We start from the raw sequence: 20,068 nt of genomic DNA, 5'->3' as shown, positions 1-20,068 counted from the left end.
CCTTCTCCTAAAGTATTTTATCAGGTTACTCACAATCGTTTCTAGACGCTATGATTGACCAAACATACCTCACTGAGCAATTTTGTCACTTTCGTCTATTACAAATCAAACTCGTTTCGTTAGAACAGTTACTATCACAAGGTTTGCGGATGAAGGTTGTCTACTCTGATCTCTTCATATGTATAAATGTTATCTGACTGAATACGTAACGAACACGGCAGCACCGCAAGCGGCCGAGTAATTTCATGTGCGCAAACGCCATTACGATGCAAATGCTTTCCTGAAATACATTCGTCTCACATTTATATTGCTGTAGCGAGCACAGTTGATGCCTGATTGAGTACTAACATGGCCTTGATCTCTATCTCTCTCTCACTCTCCCTCACTCTCCCTCACTCACCCCCCTCCCTCTCTCTCCCCGTCTCTCTCTCCGTCTCCCTCTCTCTCTCTCTCTCTCTCTCTCTCTCTCTCTCTCTCTCTCTCACACACACACACACACACACACACGCACGCACACACTGAAACACACACAAATTTAACACACTGAATGACCGGCCAGATGTTTAGTTAGGTGGGGTATCTAAAGGAAAAAATTCAAGCATTTATATTTAAGGTATTCAAGCCCTTTTACAACCTGATTTACAACAATGAAGTACGAAACACAACAGTATTCGTTCACAAAACGAAAAGGAACTACTGCACGACATAGATGGACCCCCAAGCTCTAATAAGAATTCTAAATATGAATCATGGCCCTGAGAGAACGAAAAAAAGTCGTGGAACGATTGTTAGCTACACCTTACGCGTGGGTGATTCCAGTCCGTCTCGCCGATAGCCAGAAAGAAGTGTCAGCCTCACAAGCATTGACGGAATCTAGGACTGCGCAAAGATCTTCCGCGTAACACGGCGCAGATATATGTCTGGAGCTACGTGGTAGCAATCGTACCGAATACTCTCCTCTATGGTGAAGAGTCATGATTATGTGGCCAGATAGTGACAGGTGACCCAGACTCTGCATAAAACACAAATAGCAGCAAGAATGCTAACATGGACGCGTTTCACAGAACAGCATCCCCAAAAATAGCAATATTTCTGTCTTTTATTCGATGTTGACAACCACAAGTAACTAAAAACAAAACTGAAATTGAAATTTCTATACTTCACTTTTCTACAGAATATCACATTTGCATAACACCCGAGTAGATGACAGCAGTCAAGGATAAAGAATGCACTTGGAGCTGTAAACTTTTCACAGTTTCCGCATTGTAATGACGTCACTGCTTCCGCAGTGGAATGACGGTACTCGGCAGTCCAAGTACCGGGTTCCATCCCGCCCTGGCGGAACTGACACCAAGCTGCGGCATGAAACAGCTGAGATGGAACATTTGAAAGTAACAAGGCGTAGCAGGCGAGCGAGTAATACACAGCCCACATGGACATATTAATGAATCACAGCTTGACCTTTTCGATAACATATGTGTCCGTTATTGAGTAACGATTATGGTACACATATATAAAGATTTCCTTATTCATTTTCGGTAGGCTTGCTGAAGTTCTGTCACAAAACTGATAAAAAATCTCTCTTTTATTGAGACTATGTACGAGACACAACGCGCCCTTCCCTTCACAGGCGACTACTGTACCTCACGGGTAGCGAAGAGCTACGGCACCCGTCTCTCCCTTATTGCTCCAATGGCGGATACGACAGCTAACTGGCGACGTAAAAGAGGGATTAGTTGCAATTTCCAAGTGGAAAGACTTCCTGAACCCAAAACCGTCTATTATTTAACACTTTATGTGCAAATACTCAGAATATCCAATTAAAATTACACTAAGAGATTAGGTGAATTTAGCACGTTGCCAAACATACCTGCATTGTTGGCAAGACTCAGCTATACTACCAGGAGGAACAAAACCAGATATTGTGTTCCTTGAGGCGGCTGTGAAGTGACTACAGGTTCTGTCCCAAAGATAAGGCTGCTAATGGTGGGAATACCAAACTCATGTCACTGAGTCTTATTCGCACTTTTGCAACTAGGTGTAGGGACAAGAGCGTATTTACTAATGACACACAGATGCCCCGATTGCAACTAAATATCGTAAGTTAATAACTGTCACAATTATTTGTGTTTTTCTTTCTTAACCGTAGTGAAAAATAAAAACTGCAATTTGCATGAAAATGATGTGAGATGACGCGGCAATCTGGATACACTTTTAATAACCACCAGAAGTGCTTCGTATTCTCGGACATCTGCAGTGTGTATACTGTCAACGTTATGACTATCAATATATCTTTCTCATTATTAAAGACTTAGAACCTATTATTCTGGAGATTGCTGACACTGGCGATATCGCCAGAAGAAAGGAATGACGAGGCAACAACACTTCATTGATAGCAAAACGTGGAAATCCACATGAAGACTTCGTAAGATATGAGTAACAAAGTTCCACTCAAGAAAGGCTACTGCATAGGAAACCACACGTAGTGACAGGAAAGTGGGCTCAAAAAACCGTTGTAAATTAAACCAGTCACAGCTAGTGAGGCATCGAGATTGTGAAGATTCTCTCATTGCTGTAGTAGAGGCGAAGATAGAAAGAAGCAAGTTTCCCACAACGTAAATGACAAGACACATCATAATTTGCTAATAAAATAACCTTCTTGCAGTCGCTAATGCAATTTTCCAACTCATGTCCCTTACACTGAAGCGCCAAAGAAACTGGTATAGTCATGCGTATTCAAATACAAAGATATGTAAACAGACAGAATACGTCACTGCGGTCGGCAACGCCAATGTAAGACAACAAGTGTGTGACGCAGTTGTTAGATCGGTTACAGTTGCTACAATGGCCGGTTATCAAGGTTTAAGTGAGTTTCAACGTGGTGTTATAGTCAGCGCACGAGCGATGGGACAGCATCTCCGAGGTGGTGATGAAGTGGGGATTTTTCCCTACGGCCATTTCACAATTGTACCGTGAATATCAAGAATCCAGTAAAACATCAGATCTCCGACATCGCTGGAGCCGGAAAAAGATCCTGCAAGAACGGGACCAACGACGACTGAAGAGAATCGTTCAGTGTGATGGAGCCTTCCGCAAATTGCAGCAGATTTCAGTGCTGGGTCTTCAAAAAGTGTCAGCGTGCGAACCCTTCAACGAAACATCATCGATATGGACTTTCGGAGCCGAAAGCCCATTCTTGGACCCTTGATGAAACGACACAAATTTTTACGCCTCACCTGGGCCCGTCAACATAAACATTGGACTGTTGATGACTGGAAACATGTTATCGGGTCGGACGAGTCTCATTTCAAATTGTATCGAGCGGATGGACGTGTACGAATATGGAGACAAACTCATGAATCCATGTACCCTGCATGTTAGCAGGGGACTGTTCAAGCTGTTGGAGGCTTTGTAATGCTGCGGGGCGTGTACAGTTGGAGTGATATGGGACCTCTGATACCTCTAATACTCTGACAGCTGTCACGTACGCAAATATCCTGTCTGATCACCTGCATCCATTCATGACCATTGTGCATTCCGACGGACTTGGGCAATTCCAGCAAGACAACTCGACAATGCACACGTCCAGAACTGCTGCACGGTGGCTCCAGGAACACTCTTCTAAGTTTAAACACTTCCGCTGGCCACCAAACTCCCCAGAGCATATATGGGGTGCCTTACAATGTACTGTTCAGAAGAGACTTCACCCCTTCGTACTGTTACGGATTTATGGACAGCTCGGCAGGATTCATGGTGTCAAGTCCCACCAGCACTACTTCAGACGTAAGTCGAATCCATGTGACGTCGTGCTGCGACACTTCTGCGTGCTCGCGGGAGCCCTATACAATATTAGGCAGATTTACCAGTTTCATTGACTCTTCAGTGTATTATGCACGGATTGTTCAAAATATTTCATCAAAGTTACGCGTAAATATCTAGTGTATGCAGTAGGATAATTCAGCTCCAGTCCTGGAATTCCGTCGACTATTACTCAGTCCCCAAACATGTTCTGGATGACATTTTGTGTATAATTGTTTTTTGAAGTAATACTAGTGATCTGCGAACATTTTTCTTACTACTGTGTAATAATACTTTAGTGGCATTCTTTTCTTAGTCATTGTTCTGTAATGCCATTAGTTCATCTAAAATACGTGTAAATCAGAGTGGTGCTCCTGTATAGTCAAATAACCAATAGCCATTATGTTTCAGAACATTGGAAACGGTACTGCAGCGAGCTTATTACTTGAAAAACGGCAACATATAAAACAGGTCTAGTGACTACCATTTCAGCTGCATAGCAGACGGTAATATTTGCTAAGGAATAATCTGAAGGATTAATGTAATTTACATAAGAATGAACTCTGTGTCTGCTTGATGGTGATAAGACAACTGTTACGTATGTTAGGCAGCAGATTGACGGGGGTCCCCCTTCAAATGTTAGCAGTTGTCGGTTCCTTTCTCTGCCTATTATTGTAGGAAACGTGAGGAGATGTAGCGTGGCAAGTGTCCTTGATCGTACATCAGTGTATAGTGTATGCTTGCTTTCGGAGCAAGATGAGGTAAGTAGACTTTAATCGGAGTTCTTGTTTATAAGAAGCGCTGTCGTCCCGACGGTATCTTTACTTAGGTAGTCAGCTATAATGTAAGTGCGCACCACTAGCGTTATTCAAACCAGATGGACAGCGCAATACCACCAATCAATTTCACTGAGCACCCGTACCAACCTGGTCATACAATTGTTGCTAACATCATCACGCAACGGTTACGATATAACTGCTACTGATGCTTTGCCAAGAAAAGCGAAAGGTGCCTTATGAATGAGAAATTCTATCGTCATTTTTTATGCTTTCCGTCTTTTCCTTTAGTTGCTCTAAATTCGTGGAGGTATGTACCGTCTATGCAACTAAATGAAGGCAGTTTGTTTCTTGCCATACGCGTTTCGCTCCTTTTATTTGGGAAGCATCATCAGTAGCTTGAAATACATCTTTCTTTTTTATACATAAACGTATTATGTGAAAGCTATAATATGCTGCTATATTACATTTTGTCGTGTTTTTCTCTTGCATCTTTCTTTTTTATACGTAAACGTATTATGTGAAAGATATAATATGCTGCTATATTACATTTTGTCGTGTTTTTCTCTTGCTTTTAGGTCAGAAGCAACTTTTGTAGCACAAGTTCCGTATTGTGAATGTATCGTTCGGTGTTAGGTTTTCCAGCGCTGTTACCACTTGTGTGTGCTCTTGGAGATGAATTTGTTAGTCTTCATACTCCAGATGGCCGATTTCTGGTGTTGTTTCATCCATATTTTTCACATCGCAAAAAAATGGTTCAAATAGCTCTGAGCACTATGGGACTTAACATCTATGGTCATCAGTCCCCTAGAACTTAGAACTACGTAAACGTTACTACCCTAAGGACATCACGCAACACCCAGTCATCACGAGGCAGTTCACATCGCACGTTTACCTTTCAGTTCCATTTGATGATCAACATGTGTGTGTTTTCGGTGTGTAGTGTTGCCAACTGTTGTGTTTGTCTGTCTTTTGTCTCTGTTGTGCACCCATATAGTACAAAAACTCAGTCAAAAAATTAAAACACAACTAAAGAAAAACCAAAAGAAGCAAAGAGCACAGAACCCCACGGACACCACAGCACTCACAGAAACACAGAATAATAACACTCGCGACATGAATAACAGAAGAAAATGGCACACTCTTACATACAGGCACAAAGCAACACACAAGATAGCAAATATACTAAAGAAACAGGGATTACAAATAGCTTACAGAACAAGAAACACACTCCAATCACATTTACAAAGAACAGAAAAACCAGATAAATACTAAGGAGCATGTATGTACCAGCTAGAGTGCCTAGATTGTAAATCAGTATATCTGGGGGTGACAAGCAGGAAATTTAAAAGTAGATATAAAGGACATGTAAGAAGTTGGAAATATGAAAATAGCCATTCTAACTTCGCCGAATACCTGATAAAACATGGACATAAACCATCCAACATGGAATGTGACATGACAGTTATTAGAGTGAATAATCACAACAAAAACCTCCAGACATTTCAAGAAAACTGTCACACACAAAGAGCCATTGCAATGGAAAAGAAGGCACTCAACGACCAAATCCATATAAATTATATCTCTCTGATCATGCTAGCGACCAAAATAATAACAAACCGAAATGTAACACCAGGACAGATAATTACTGAACCTCCTTCCCTTCTTCTCTCTCTCTCTCTCACCTGCTCCCCCCCCCCCCCCTCCCACACACACTCACGAACTCACATTAAAAAAAAGGGACACATATACACAGAGCAAAATACACACACAAACACACATTTACATACTGAAAAAAATATATTTACACACAACAAAATACACACACACGCATAAACTCATATTAAAAAAAGGGACACATTTACACACAACAAAATACACATGCACATTTATACATAAAAAATTACACACAGAAAAATACACACATACACAAACACACAAACTCATATTAAAAAAAAACACACATTTGCACACAGAAAAATACACACGCACATACACACACACACACACACACACACACACACACAGACAAACCCATAAACATTTGCACACAACGAAATACACACACACACACACGCACGCACAAACCAATTAACATTTGCACACAGCATATTACACACAAACACAGACACGCACACACAAACTAAAAAAAAAAAGAGAATACACACGCGAGCGCGCGTGCACAAACAAACACACACACACACACAACAAATGAAAACATCAACACAATAGAAACAAAAAACAGACCAACACACAACAACAGTTGGCAACATTACACACCGAAAACATACATATGATGATCATCAAATGGAACTGAAAGTGAAACATGAATGTCACAAATGTGAATGAAACAACACCAGAAATCGGCCAGCTGGAGTATGAAGACTAACAAATTCATCTCCAAGAGCACACACAAGTGGTAACAGCGCTGAATATCCTAAGTAACACAGAACGACACACTCACAATGCGGAACTTGTGCTACAAAAGTTGCTTCTCACCTAAAAAAACAAAAGAAAAACACAACAAAATGTAATTTAACAGCATATTACATCTATCACATAATAAGTTTATTGTATGTATAAAGAAGAAACATGTTTTTCAGGCCACAGATGATGCTTCCCAAATAAAAGAAGCGAAACGCGTATGGCAAGAAACAGACTGCCTTCATTTAGTTGCATAGATGGTACATACCTCCACGAGAAATTCTATTTTCAGTAGGCCTCAGAATGAGATCCCAAATAACAATAAGAGGTTAACAAAACGGAGCGACGGGCAGATCCTCTACGTATTTTCTAGTGTACTTGCAGTCTCGTCTTAATTAAATTCTGATAGTTGCGTTCTAACAGGTACTTTCGGCTATCAGAATATTTCTACGGATATTATCGAAGTCCACCTCTTTTAAAACTCGAATACCTTAAGCAGTACTCAATTTTGGGTTGAATATAATTCTGAACGCGACGTTAAATTGCCTTTCATTCCATATCCTGACGACTTACGGAATGATGTCTGAACGGTTCTGACAGCTATGTTGTCTGTCGCCTGAATTCTGGAAAGAATTGTGGCATCCGGCAGTGAATGCAGAATGTAGATAGGCACAAAGACCTTCTTCACTGCTGTAAGACGTACTGCATGTTCCGCATACCATAATTAGCTAAATAACATAAGGCTCGTTCACCTGAAAGCCCCTATGTCCACAGGTCCTTAAATAAGAATCTGCGAACAGTAGTAATGCATGAAAGAGAACAGCCAGAGCCGTGACTGTGTACTGTCATAACACTGCGCACGTTCAAGCTGTTACTGCCCAGCTGAAGATGGTGCGAGATGCGGCATACAGTAAACGTCAGCTAGGTGTTCAAATGTTCAAATCTGTATGAATTCCAAATGGACCAAATTGCTAAGGTCATCGGTCCCTAGACTTACACACTACTTAAACTAACCTATGCTAAGAACAACACACACACCCATGCCCGAAGGAGGACTGGAACCTCCGGCGGGAGGGGCTGCGCAATGCGTGACATGAAGCCTCAAACCACGTCGCCACCCCACGCAGGTAGCTAGGTGTTGGCGGAGTTTCTATGTCGAAACAGGCACTGAGGGTCCCCGTGTGTCCAGTGAGAGCAACGACCCATGTCTGTTCGACAACATAGCTAATTTGTGCCGATATAGGCTAGTTTGTCTTACAGTTGCCTGTAACTCACTTTTATTTCAATAGACTTCCGGTGTATGGTTTTCTTGGTAAGCAGTATGCCATTTGTATTACTACAGTGCATAACGTAATAGCTTTTCCCGTCTTTTTTTACATTAGATATAAATTAATCATCAACAATTCTCTCACGTTTCCTAAAACAGTTTGTCAATACAAAGTTAGTTTACCAGTTTCACGCCTCTAGACCTGTAGTGGATCTGAGATAACGGTGTCATTAACCCAGGTTTGAAGGGCATTTTCGTGCAGAAAGGCATTTTCTTTACGCTTTTATAGTAAGGAACGAGAATGGTAAACATTTGAGGGTATGAGATCAGAAGAATAAGTGCGTGAGGGATGAGTTTTAAAGCAAACTCCTGGATTCTTTTGTTTGCAACATCAGCACAGTGAATTATCTTACAGTAGGAACACGTGATGTAGTTTTGTGGGCTTTTTTCTTATACTACTAGAGGAAGGTGTCTTAGTTGTTGGCAACAAGTACTAGCTATGATAGGCCACCGGATGCAAAATATTACGTTCAGATTGAGTTTTGGTCGAGTATATGTCTTTTGTTAGGGTTCAGACAGCAATTTCTTCTCGAGAAGTTAACATAAAGGCAACAAAATCACCACCAGTAACAATATTGTATTGGAATTCTCATTGAGGGAACTGATGGCGTTCAAGCAAAATTGCACTAATAGCCATCCTATGATTTTTGTTTTGTGAATTAGGGCATGCAGTCTCCTAATATCGATTTCTGAACCTTGCCTATTAAATACAAATGTCACACGACGTTTAAATCGTCGCAGTTGCTCACGTACTGTTTGTCTATTATCGTGACTTGGTCATTGTGGAAAATCACTCACGCCACACCGATCTTTTTTGAAAGGAGAAAATACTTTTTTCACCTGTTTTTCCAAAAGTACTCACCCCACACGGAGTACAAAGGTTCAGAGCAGCCTCTGTTGCCTTCACTCCTATACTAAACACATACCGAATAATGCGTCTCGAAGTTTTGACCTTTTCCCACTTGCGATTCTATTTTACAACTCTCGACCAATGTTCTAAGTTTCAAGCATGCAAAATCTAATACCTAACTGCAAGATAAATGCTGGAAGTGCAAGTAAGGAAATGGCAGTTGATAATGCACTCATAACGCCGCGCCGCCTTCGCGTAGTGAATGGCGTCTGACGTTAGTCTGTGGGTGTCGTATGGCCGGCAGCCGGTGGCCGAAGGCCTCTGCAGATCGAGGGAACTCTCCAGCGTGATCTATTTTGACCGTGACGCAGCCACGAATTGGCGGAATTGTTTCTGGACTTTTTGCTATTATTGGTAGGATAGACAGTGAAATGAATTATCTTTGAGGTCCCTTCAGACATAACTTCAGTGGACACCACAAATACGATTAAAGAATAAGACATCGAGGAGTCTCGAACTCGCGACTTTATATCCACGTTTCGAGGCTTTTACCCTTTCTCCCCTTATTTTGTTCGTCATTGTTCTCGTCATTTGGTCTGGGCAGACGTCACATGACACCCCTTCAAGTCCATCGTTGAATATTTCACTCAGCTTTTTCTTTCTTATAACAGGAGGCAATAAGCCCTCTGACCGAGCACACTGAGCTACTATGACAGCTATCACTAGACTACCCAGCACATATGGCTCTATAACGGTTTGCGAAGAATAGTAGCACTTCCTCCATGCACTCCCGCATAGTACAGTGTTGCCAGATCGTGGGTATGACCAGATTTGAAATGCTGAGAGGCGACTGGTTATATTGGACGCCGTTCAAAAAATGGCTCTGAGCACTATGGGACTTAACATCTGAGGTCATCAGTCCCCGAGAACTTAGAACTACTTAAACCTAACCTAAGGACATCACACACATCCATGCCCGAGGCAGGATTCGAACCTGCGACCGTAGCGGCTGCGCGGTTCCAGACTGAAGCGCTTAGAACCGCTCGGCCACACCGGCCGGCTTGGACGCCGTAATTGAATGACTCCAACTTTGTCTCTTAGTCTGCAGCGGTCAAGTTTTATGTCTGCACATATCGCGAAAGGACCACGAAAATGAGATAATAGAAATTAGGGCTCAGACGGAGGCATATAGATAGTCATTTTTCCATCGCTCTGTTTGCGAATGTAACAGGAAGAGAAACGTCCAGCACTGGTGCATGGTACCCTCCGCCACAGACTACACGGTGGTTTGCGGAGTATGTATGTAGATGTAGGTATCCTTCGAAAACCTACTATAAAGTTTCAAGACTCTGTATTAAATGAGCAATCTCGGAATATACTATGTACTGTTCGCATCGTTCCCAGAGAGACCGTGAAGACAACATTAGACTAATGCTGCGTGCACAGAGGCGTTTAAGTAATCACTTGCCATGTTCTACTTGAGAATAGAACTAGGAAGAATCCATAATGCGTGGTACTTTGGTAAATATCCTCCGAATACGTTCCACGGTGGTTTGCAGCGTATTGATATAGATGTAGATTTACTGCCCAAATCAGTCACTAACAAATCTAGCACCACGCCACTACTCCCTTCAATATAATTTGATGACGTTCACAAGCACTCTACCAGTAGTCGAGAGTGGGTTGATCTAACACCTTATCTTCTAAAACAGTGGTTACCAACTTGAGAGTAATTACACACTGAGGGGTAAAATGAAATGTTCTGATGGGTAGAAAGAAAGTGGTTCGATAGCGTTTCAGTCATGAAACATATTTAATTTTGGACACTCTTTACTATTACAACATTTTTGTAAGGCTTTAATACTGGTTATGTAAGTTTTGGTAACACTTTTTTTTCAATTAATAGCATTAGTCCACAACACAATGCAGTAGAACAAATGGATGAGCACCTTCCTTCCATAGTTCACCCACAATACACACACGTTGTGCTTTGTTCTAAATAACTATGACAGTAAAAGTGTTAATATATACTTAACGAACGCTAAATATCTCATGAAAATGCCTTCTCCATATTGTAATTAGGTCCTGTGACTGACCAGAAATTGCTTCGTTACTTACTTTCAAATAGACAAATGAACTAAGTTACAGCACGGCAACAGGAGTAAGTAAAGAAGGGCACTATACTGCTGTGTATATTATTATTATTGCTAGTATTATTAGTTCCAGTGGTCAGATACCAAAGACTGACAGCCTGAAGTGTCTCAGTTTCTTTCAGTTCAGAAGTAAGGGGTTCAGCCGTCAAGTGATTTGCAAACATAAGTGTAGAGCACACATGTCGGCAGGGAGAGAGGTGGTGGATGGGAAAAGGAAAATTGTTCTTCAACGTGTGTCTACCCTCACAGTGAAACAGTTTTAGGCAGCACTCACACTGGACACAGAGTTGCTACATCAAAACACACACACACACACACACACACACACACACACTCACGCACACACACACACACACACACACACACACACACACACACACACACACACTACCCTAACACAACACGTGGAAAATAAATTTGGCATTCGAGACTCATGGATGGGAAACTAGATTTTTGACCGTGATAGCAATGAAAATAAAAACTATGAACTAAATGGAATTGGGGCAAGATTTACAATGTGCACTGGCTACTGACTGAGGAAAATAAAAAAAGAGGAGTTGTTACAAATAAGCAATATCAATTATCTCATTGACACATGAATTCATATTTTAATTAACACCTTAAAAAAACGAAATATCGTCTACCTTTCACTGTTTTAAACATAAAAGTCTTCACATAAAATTATTTTCTATTCTGAAGTTTAATACTGCTCCAGTTTTGGTGACGATGGGGGTGAAGCAGGAAGAGGGGTGGGTACTGTCTAATATTTCTTTGCACTTAGGGGCAATGGGCTAAGAAAGATTGGGAACCAGTGTTCTAAAAGAAACCACAATCCCACCGAGCTCATGTGGGATGTTGAAGCAATTCTTCCGCAGTGCCACTTCCTTGCGACAAGACTGTCGATGAGAACGCGACCTAACAGCGAATGTTGTCTGTCCGACGACTGTGGAGGGATGCGCAACCTGAGTGTTCTTACAATGGGACAGGCCAGACAAGCCGCGGAGCTTCTGGTTTCCCGGCAGACGTAAGAGGGCTGCGCTGAGCGCCTCATTGTCCGCGCACAACAAAGGCGGCGACCGCGACCGGCGCGCCATCTGCGGGTGCAGCCTGGCGCCAGGACCGCCCACGGCCGCTGGCGCCAGCCATTGTTTATCTGCGGGCCGAGCCGCCTCCCGGCCACCAGATACCGCCGCCCCCTCCCTCCAGCTGCCTGTTGCGTAACGTCCTGCAGCCCCTGAGGTAGCCTGCAGTTATGACGCCGGGGGCTGGAACGCGCGTCTTTCACTACCCTTTTCTTGCAGATGAAATGTGCCATCGTCATAATGAAGGGTACAGGAATAAATTATTCGGATTTGTAGAATCTTATGAACAGTACATCCCGCCCCCCTCCAACCATGAATTCCTGCTACACCTACATCTACATCTGTATCTTCAGAGGGTTCATCAAACCACGTTCAGATTAATTCTCTACCCTTTCACTCTCGAACTGTGAGGTAAAAAAAGAAACGGTCATGCAACTTCCTGAAGGATTAGAACTGTGTGCCGGTCCGAGACTCGAACTCGGGCAAGTGCTCTACCGACTGAACTACCCAAGCACGACTTGTGACCCGTCCTCACAGCTTTAATTTCGCCAGTACTTCGTCTCCTACCTTCCAAACTTCACAGGGACTCTCCTGCAAAACTTGCAGAATTAGTACTCCTGGAAGAAAGGATATTGCGGAGACATGGCTTTGCCGCATCCTGAAGGAGAGCTTCTGTGAAGGTTGGAAGGTAGGAGACGATGTACTGGCGGAATTAAAGCTGTGAGGACAGGGTGTGAGTCGTTCTTGGATAGCTCAGTCGGTAGATCACTTGCCTGCGAAAGGCAAATGTCCCCAGTTTGAGTCGCCGTCCGGCACACAGGTTTTTAATATGCCAGGAAATTTAATATCAGCGTACACTCCACTGAAGAAAGAAACTTTCATTCAAGAAACGCTCATTCTTTCGTGCGAGCCCTGATTTCTGTTATTATATCACGATGATCATTCTCCCTGTGTTGGCGGGCGTCAGCTAAATACACTTAAAGAAAAAAACAAAAAAAAATAAAATAAAAAATAAAGGTTGGACAAATTACAGACCAAAATACTGTCTAAGACCCGAATGGGTCGGAAATAGCAAGTTGTGATATACATGTCCAAAAACTCAAATGATTACAGTCTCAGAAACACTAAAACAGTTTCACAAATTGAACAAGTCAGTTATGCGTTGGTCCACCTCTGGCCCTTATGTAAGCAGTTATCTGGCTTGGCATTGATTGATAGAGATGTTGGATGTCGTTCTGAGGGATATAGAGCCAAAGTCTAATTGATGCGTTGGATCGTCAATATCCCAAGCTGGTTGGAGAGTCCTGCCCATAATAATGGGCCAAACGTTCTCAATTGGGAAGAGATCCGGCAACCTTGCTGGCCAAGGTAGGATTCGGCGAACGCGAATCAAGCTGGACAAACATTCGGCGTTTGCGGGTGGGCATTATCTACTGAACAATATGGGCCTTAGAATATCTTACATATCGCTATGATGTAAGTGTGTCACTAATAACAACCAAAGGGGTCCTGCTATGTGATGAAATGGTACCCCAGACCATCACCCCTGCTGGTCAGACCGTACGACGCGCGACAGTCAGGTTGGCATCCCACTGGTACCTGGGTCGTTTCCAGACGCGTCTTCGCTCGTCATTGGGGCTCAGTTCGTAGTGGGACTCACCACTGAAGACAGTTCCACTCCAGTCAATGAGATTCCAGGATGAAGACGTATCTGGAGATACCCTAGACAACGGTGGCGTTGACTATCATGACTATCACCCACGCCGGCCTGGGTGGCTGAGCGGTTCTAGGTGCTACAGTCTGGAATCGCGCGACCGCTACGGTCGCAAGTTCGAATCCTGCCTCGGGCGTGGATGTGTGTGGTGTTGTTAGGTTGGTTAGGTTTAATTAGTTCTAGGTTCTAGGGGACTGATGACCTCAGACGTTAAGTCCCCTAGTGCTCAGAGCCATTTGAACCATTTTTAAAGTATCACCCGCCATACTGCCCAACAACTAGGTGTGATGGTCTGGGGTGCCATTTCATTTCATAAGAAGACTCCTCTGGTTGCCATTTACGGCAGCCTTACAGCACAGAGGTACTTACGATATTCTAAACCCCGGTTTGCTGCTTTTCATGGCAAGCTATCCTAGGGTTAAACGTCACCAAGATAATGTCCGTCCGCACAGAACCAGAGTTTCTACTGAAGACGTGCTTGCCAAGGCCATGCACGACTCCGGATAATAAATTGCCGTTGGTGAAGTCAACAACCCGGCCATGGCGTTCCTCCTGCAGGTTGCTCAGTTGGGAGGAAGTGACCTTCACGCGTCTTCGGATTGGGCACCGTCCTCTCACACATAGCTTCCTATTACGGCGGGAGGATCCCCCGTTTTGTGATGCTTGTGGTGTACACATCTCAGTCCGACACATTTTAACAGACTGCATTTTATCCCGTGATGCAAGGTTCAAAATGGTTCAAATGGCTCTGAGCACTATGCGACTTAACTTCTGAGGTCATCAGTCGACTAGAACTTAGAACTAATTAAACCTAACTAACCTAAGGACATCACACACAACCATGCCCGAGGCAGGATTCGAACCTGCGACCGTAGAGGTCGCTCGGCTCCAGACTGCAGCGCCTAGAACCGCTCGGCCACTCCGGCCGGCGTGATGCAAGGGCAGAAGCATAAGTTGATGGGGATCTGCCCTGCGTTTCAGCTAATGATGAGACGTACGTGTCTAGGGTTTTAAAGTTTTGTGATGTGTCTGGACTGGAGGTTTAGTGCGTTGCAAAGTGGCTGGCTCCTCCCTTTTTTCCTTGCGGTCAGCCATCCACTTCCATCTGCTATAATGTTTTAGCTCCCTCTACCACTTTCTTCTTGTCCATGTTTTACTGCTGACGGCACGCTTCAAATGGTTCAAATGACTCTGAGCACTATGCGACTTAACTTCTGAGGTCATCAGTCGCCTCGAACTTAGAACTAATTAAACCTAACTAACCTAAGGACATCACACACATCCATGCCCGGGGCAGGATTCGAACCTACGACCGAAGCGGTCGCTCGGCTCCAGGCTGTAGCGCCTAGAACCGCACGGCTACTCCTACCGGCCGCCATGCTTCATCCCACGTTTCGGTGTGGGTAGGCAGATATTTTTCCAACCTTGTCACCTGTGTTTTACGTTCTGTTATATCTTACTGTTCTGAATATTTTCTTGACACCCGTCTCAATCTGTTACTGAGCAGGCGCTGAAGACCTTGCCGTCGTGCGCCCGTACAACCCTCTCCACCACCACCACCATGCGCGCCGTCGGTACTTGAACGAGGGCGTTGCGGTGGCCAGTGGAGGAACTCGGCGAGGACAGGAAGGGGTCTCTTGGCCTTCAGTTTTGACCATCGAGTGGAGAGAATGTATTCATCGGGGTACACAGCAATGGTGCTCTGGCGGAATCTTCACCGTGGTTTTGGTTGCTATTGCGGGATAGTTGGCTGGAGTAGGAGGTAGTGTGTGTCGTAACGAGGTGTGGAATAGGAATTGCGGAGTTTCTAGGATGTCTGGATTTACATGTGGCGTAGTGAAGTTAATAAACGCAAGGCTACCTAAATTTGATGGATTGCTTATCTTCTGCGATTAAGCTTCAAGTGAGGGGTCAGTCTGGGAGCGTGGTATTCATGGATATTTACTTCTTGTCATTTCCTAATGACTAGTTTATTTTAGTTCAAAGAGTTGTAGTTGTGTATGTTACATTTTGAGCTCACAGACCGCTGAGTGTGAGCTAGAAAGTGCTTGTAATTGTTTGGTTTGACCCCACACGCCACATGCTTAACAAATATTCATTGGCAAGTTGCCCGTTAAAAATTGTGCACGGCTTATGGGCGTTTCACAATTTTCCTGTCACTCGTTATATATGCTGTTAAACGTTCTTCGTTTGTGGCGGCAGTCCGTTACTTTCTTGACTATGGTAAGAGGGATCTGAATTAGCCTGATGTCCTAGTCGTCCCTGTTACCTGAACTCTTGTGACTTGTTGGCAACAAGGGGAAGGATAAGTGTGTTTGTTGGACGGCAAGGTCCGTGAAACAAATTTTCTCTGTTCTTATGTTTCTGCTGTAGTGTCAGTTATTTAAGTTTTTGGAGAATCTGAATATAAAGTTTCTGAAGAACGAATAACTTACGAAGTTTAGTAGAGAAAGAGACAAACGTAGCAGACCTGTTATTGGGCATTTATGTATATTCCATTCGAGTAAATGTCTGCATTAGTGAAACAGGTTATATGGTAGTTGTTGAAGCGAGACTGAAGTTATGATAATTTGTGTATGGGCTGAAGAAGCTTCACTTAGGGAAGCAAGTAAACTGTTCAAACGTTCTTGGAGTGTGCTAATGGTCGGATTTTAGTTTTTAGTGATCTCTACATTTTGGTGTATTTCCTCTCAACCCAGCACCAGTCCCTCCCATTGGGATTCTATCCTTGCTGCAGTACCTATTGGACATACTTTGGCTCGATATCCCTCAGGACGACATCCAACAACTCTGTCAGTCAGTGTAAAGCCGAATCACTGCTCACACAAGGACGCTAACTTATTCACTTTGTGAATGTCTCTTTCTTCAATACATCATCCATTATTTATGATATTATAATTTCTTTTTCTTTACATTGACAGATGTCATGCATAATTTTGGCATCTGATTTTTTCGTATCTGTTTCGATTGAGAGCGAGCAGCGATGTTATAAGCTGGATCGCAGAAGTTAAGCTAACATCGTTCATGTGCGCGAGGGTGCAGTGGATCAGTCAATGTTAAGCTTTGGTAGAGAGAGCAGTCGAAGTTAAGCTGGTAATGTTAGGCAGTGATACAATGAGGAAGCTATGGCAATATTATGATCCAAATTTAATGTCTCAATTTATCATTTTGTTCAATCAACATGATTATGAAACTGATTTGTGAAGAAATAAATCTAGTGGAATGTCAGGAAATGCAAAAATTACGTTACTTTTACTTCATTATTCCTGACCCATCGAACTAACTTGGTTATTGTACTGAAAGTTGTTAGATTTGAGGGATAGGAATATGTATTGCTCGAATGTTGAGAAGTTCATTAACTTTAAAATCTGCTTTTCCCAATATATAAAAAAAACATAGTGTTGTTATTTTTGCGCATATTTCATTTTCTTACCATCCTTTCTCTTACAATTATTTTATTGGATCATCCAACCAAGCATGTTCGATAAACTGTTGGCTTTGCTATTAACAGAGAACTCATTGCACTTCTCGAGTGTCTCTGTGCAGATCCAGTAATTAGCAGCTTTAGCATAGCGGCGCGCAAGACAGAGCAGTACTGCAACACGTTATCCAGATCTGCGCAGAGTAGAGCTAAGGAGAAAAGATTATGACTTTTTATATTTATTCAATCAGGGCCAACTTGTGTTATTCAGAGACAATTTTTGTGATCACATGTTGCAAAGCCAGTTACTCTAGACTTCATGTCCAAGTTAATGTTTATTTTTTCCTTGTCTTAGTGTATTTCCGCATGCGGAGGAAAAGTTAGGTGATTGAAATTTCGCGAAGAGATCTCAGTGCAACGAGAAACGCATTTTTTCAGTGATTGCCATTCCGATTCGCACATCATACCCCTGACATTCCCTCTCCTAGTTCGCGATAATACAAAACGAGCTGCCCTTCTTTGAACTTTTACGATGTCCTCTGCCAATCCTTTCTTGCCAGGATCCGATACCGCGCAACAGTACTTCAGATGAGAATAAGCGCTGCTTAAAGGGTCTCTTCAATAGATGCGTTTCACCTTCTAAACGTTCTGACAGTAAAACGCTGTCGTTTGTTCACCTTCCCCACGGCATTGTCTATGTGATCGTTCCAATTTAAGTTGTTCGTAATTGTAATCCCTAAGTATTTAGTTGATGTGGCAGCCTTTAGATTTGTGTGATTTTTTGTGTAACCGAAATTTAAAGGATTTCTGTCAGTCACCATGTGGATCCCTTACACTTTCCATTATTTAAGAGTCAACTATTACTTGTCTGAATCATTATGCAATTGATTTTGACCTTCTGAAGATTTTACTGCATGGTGAACGTCAGCAATATCCACAAGCGATATAAGAGGCCTACCGAGATTGTCCCCTGAGTCGTTTGTATAGAGGATCTGTAATATTTCCTTGGAAGAATGTGTAAGTAGGCTGTTTAGGTTCTTACATTGGTAACGCCACGTAGCGCTCTGTATGAAAATCACTGGCTGTGCTGTGTGCAGTCTGTGGCTAGTTTGCATTGTTGTCTGCCATTGTAGTGTTGGGCAGCTGGATGTTAACAGCGCATAGCGTTGCGCAGTTGGAGGTGAGCCACCAGCAGTGGTGGATGTGGGGAGAGAAATGGCAGAGTTTTGAAATTTGTAAGACTTGGAAGAAATGCATTGAGAAGCTATAAGAAAATGGTTTTGTCAAAAAGTATTTTGAAAGAGGATATGAACAAAAAAAGTAGGGTTTAGGGACAACAGGTTTAGGTAGGATTTTCTAGGAAATAAATGATGAGGTAAGATAATGGAAAATAAATAATGAGGTAAGAAATATGTGAACATATAAATACAGAAAGCATGCTTGGATAGGATTTTTTTTGTGGAAACAACTGTTGAAATAAGACGAAAGATCTATGGAATGAAGTTTTGGGTTGGACTGCAGTACCAAATGTTACCCTGAAAACGAACCCTGTCTTTCCTTTTGTATTATTCCGCTATGTGTTTATGTATCCTTGTGTATTTGTCTTTTTCCTGTCTTTATGTGTTTAGCTAATAAGATTTATGTTGTAGAATTTTTCAAATACTATGTTATTTTCTTTGTAAAGATGTTTAGACATTATTTATTCTGTTCTGTTTTAATGCTCATGTGTGAAATTAATGTTTCGAAAACTATTCTCATTATTTTATATATTCACTTATGTCATAATTCCTGTAACACTGATGCATCTGTTTATTTCTATTCTTTTGTAAAGCCTGTACTACTACAAATTTATCTGTATTGTTATGTTCTTTAATAATGTATTTTGTACCTTTGTTATCGTATTCTCATGTTACAAAATTGTAATTGACACCAGTTCATCAAATCAAGTAACTTGTAAGTTACATTTCACTGCACACGTTTCTGTTGGTCATAGTATATGGACAATATGTGAGAAGTTGGGACTGTTAGTGTTTGGACGTGTGTTAATAATTCAGCAAGGGACTGGTTAACAGCATTGCTGCTTCTAAGGACAACTCCAAGAACTTTGTGAGTGCACAAGTGGTGTTTTATGGACTTGCTATATTGTCTGCAAGACTTCTAAGGACAATTCCAGAAACTTTGTGAGTGCGCAAGTGATGGTTTATGGACTTGCTATATTGTCTGCAAGATTCTTCGATGGTGATTGTGCACCTGCACAGTCGCAGCAGATGGCTGCTGGCCATCTCTACAAGGACTACAGTGGGTCTACACCTTTGATGATCCATCAATACCATTATTTCTACAAGGACTGCAGTGGGTCTGCACCTTTGGTGGCCCACCAATACCATACTCTCTACCAAGACTATAGTGGGTCTGCTCTGTAATGACCTACCTACCAATGTTCTTCAAAACTTCGACTGACTCTGCTGTGGGTTTGCTCTGTTGTGGCCCATTACCTGCCTGCATGTCAAGAGTCAGCACTGT

This window comes from Schistocerca americana, chromosome 3 (assembly GCF_021461395.2).
Source record: "Schistocerca americana isolate TAMUIC-IGC-003095 chromosome 3, iqSchAmer2.1, whole genome shotgun sequence".
In the NCBI taxonomy this organism is placed as follows: domain Eukaryota; kingdom Metazoa; phylum Arthropoda; class Insecta; order Orthoptera; family Acrididae; genus Schistocerca; species Schistocerca americana.
The sequence above is the reverse complement of the archived record's forward strand: the minus strand, read 5'-3'. Positions refer to the sequence as shown.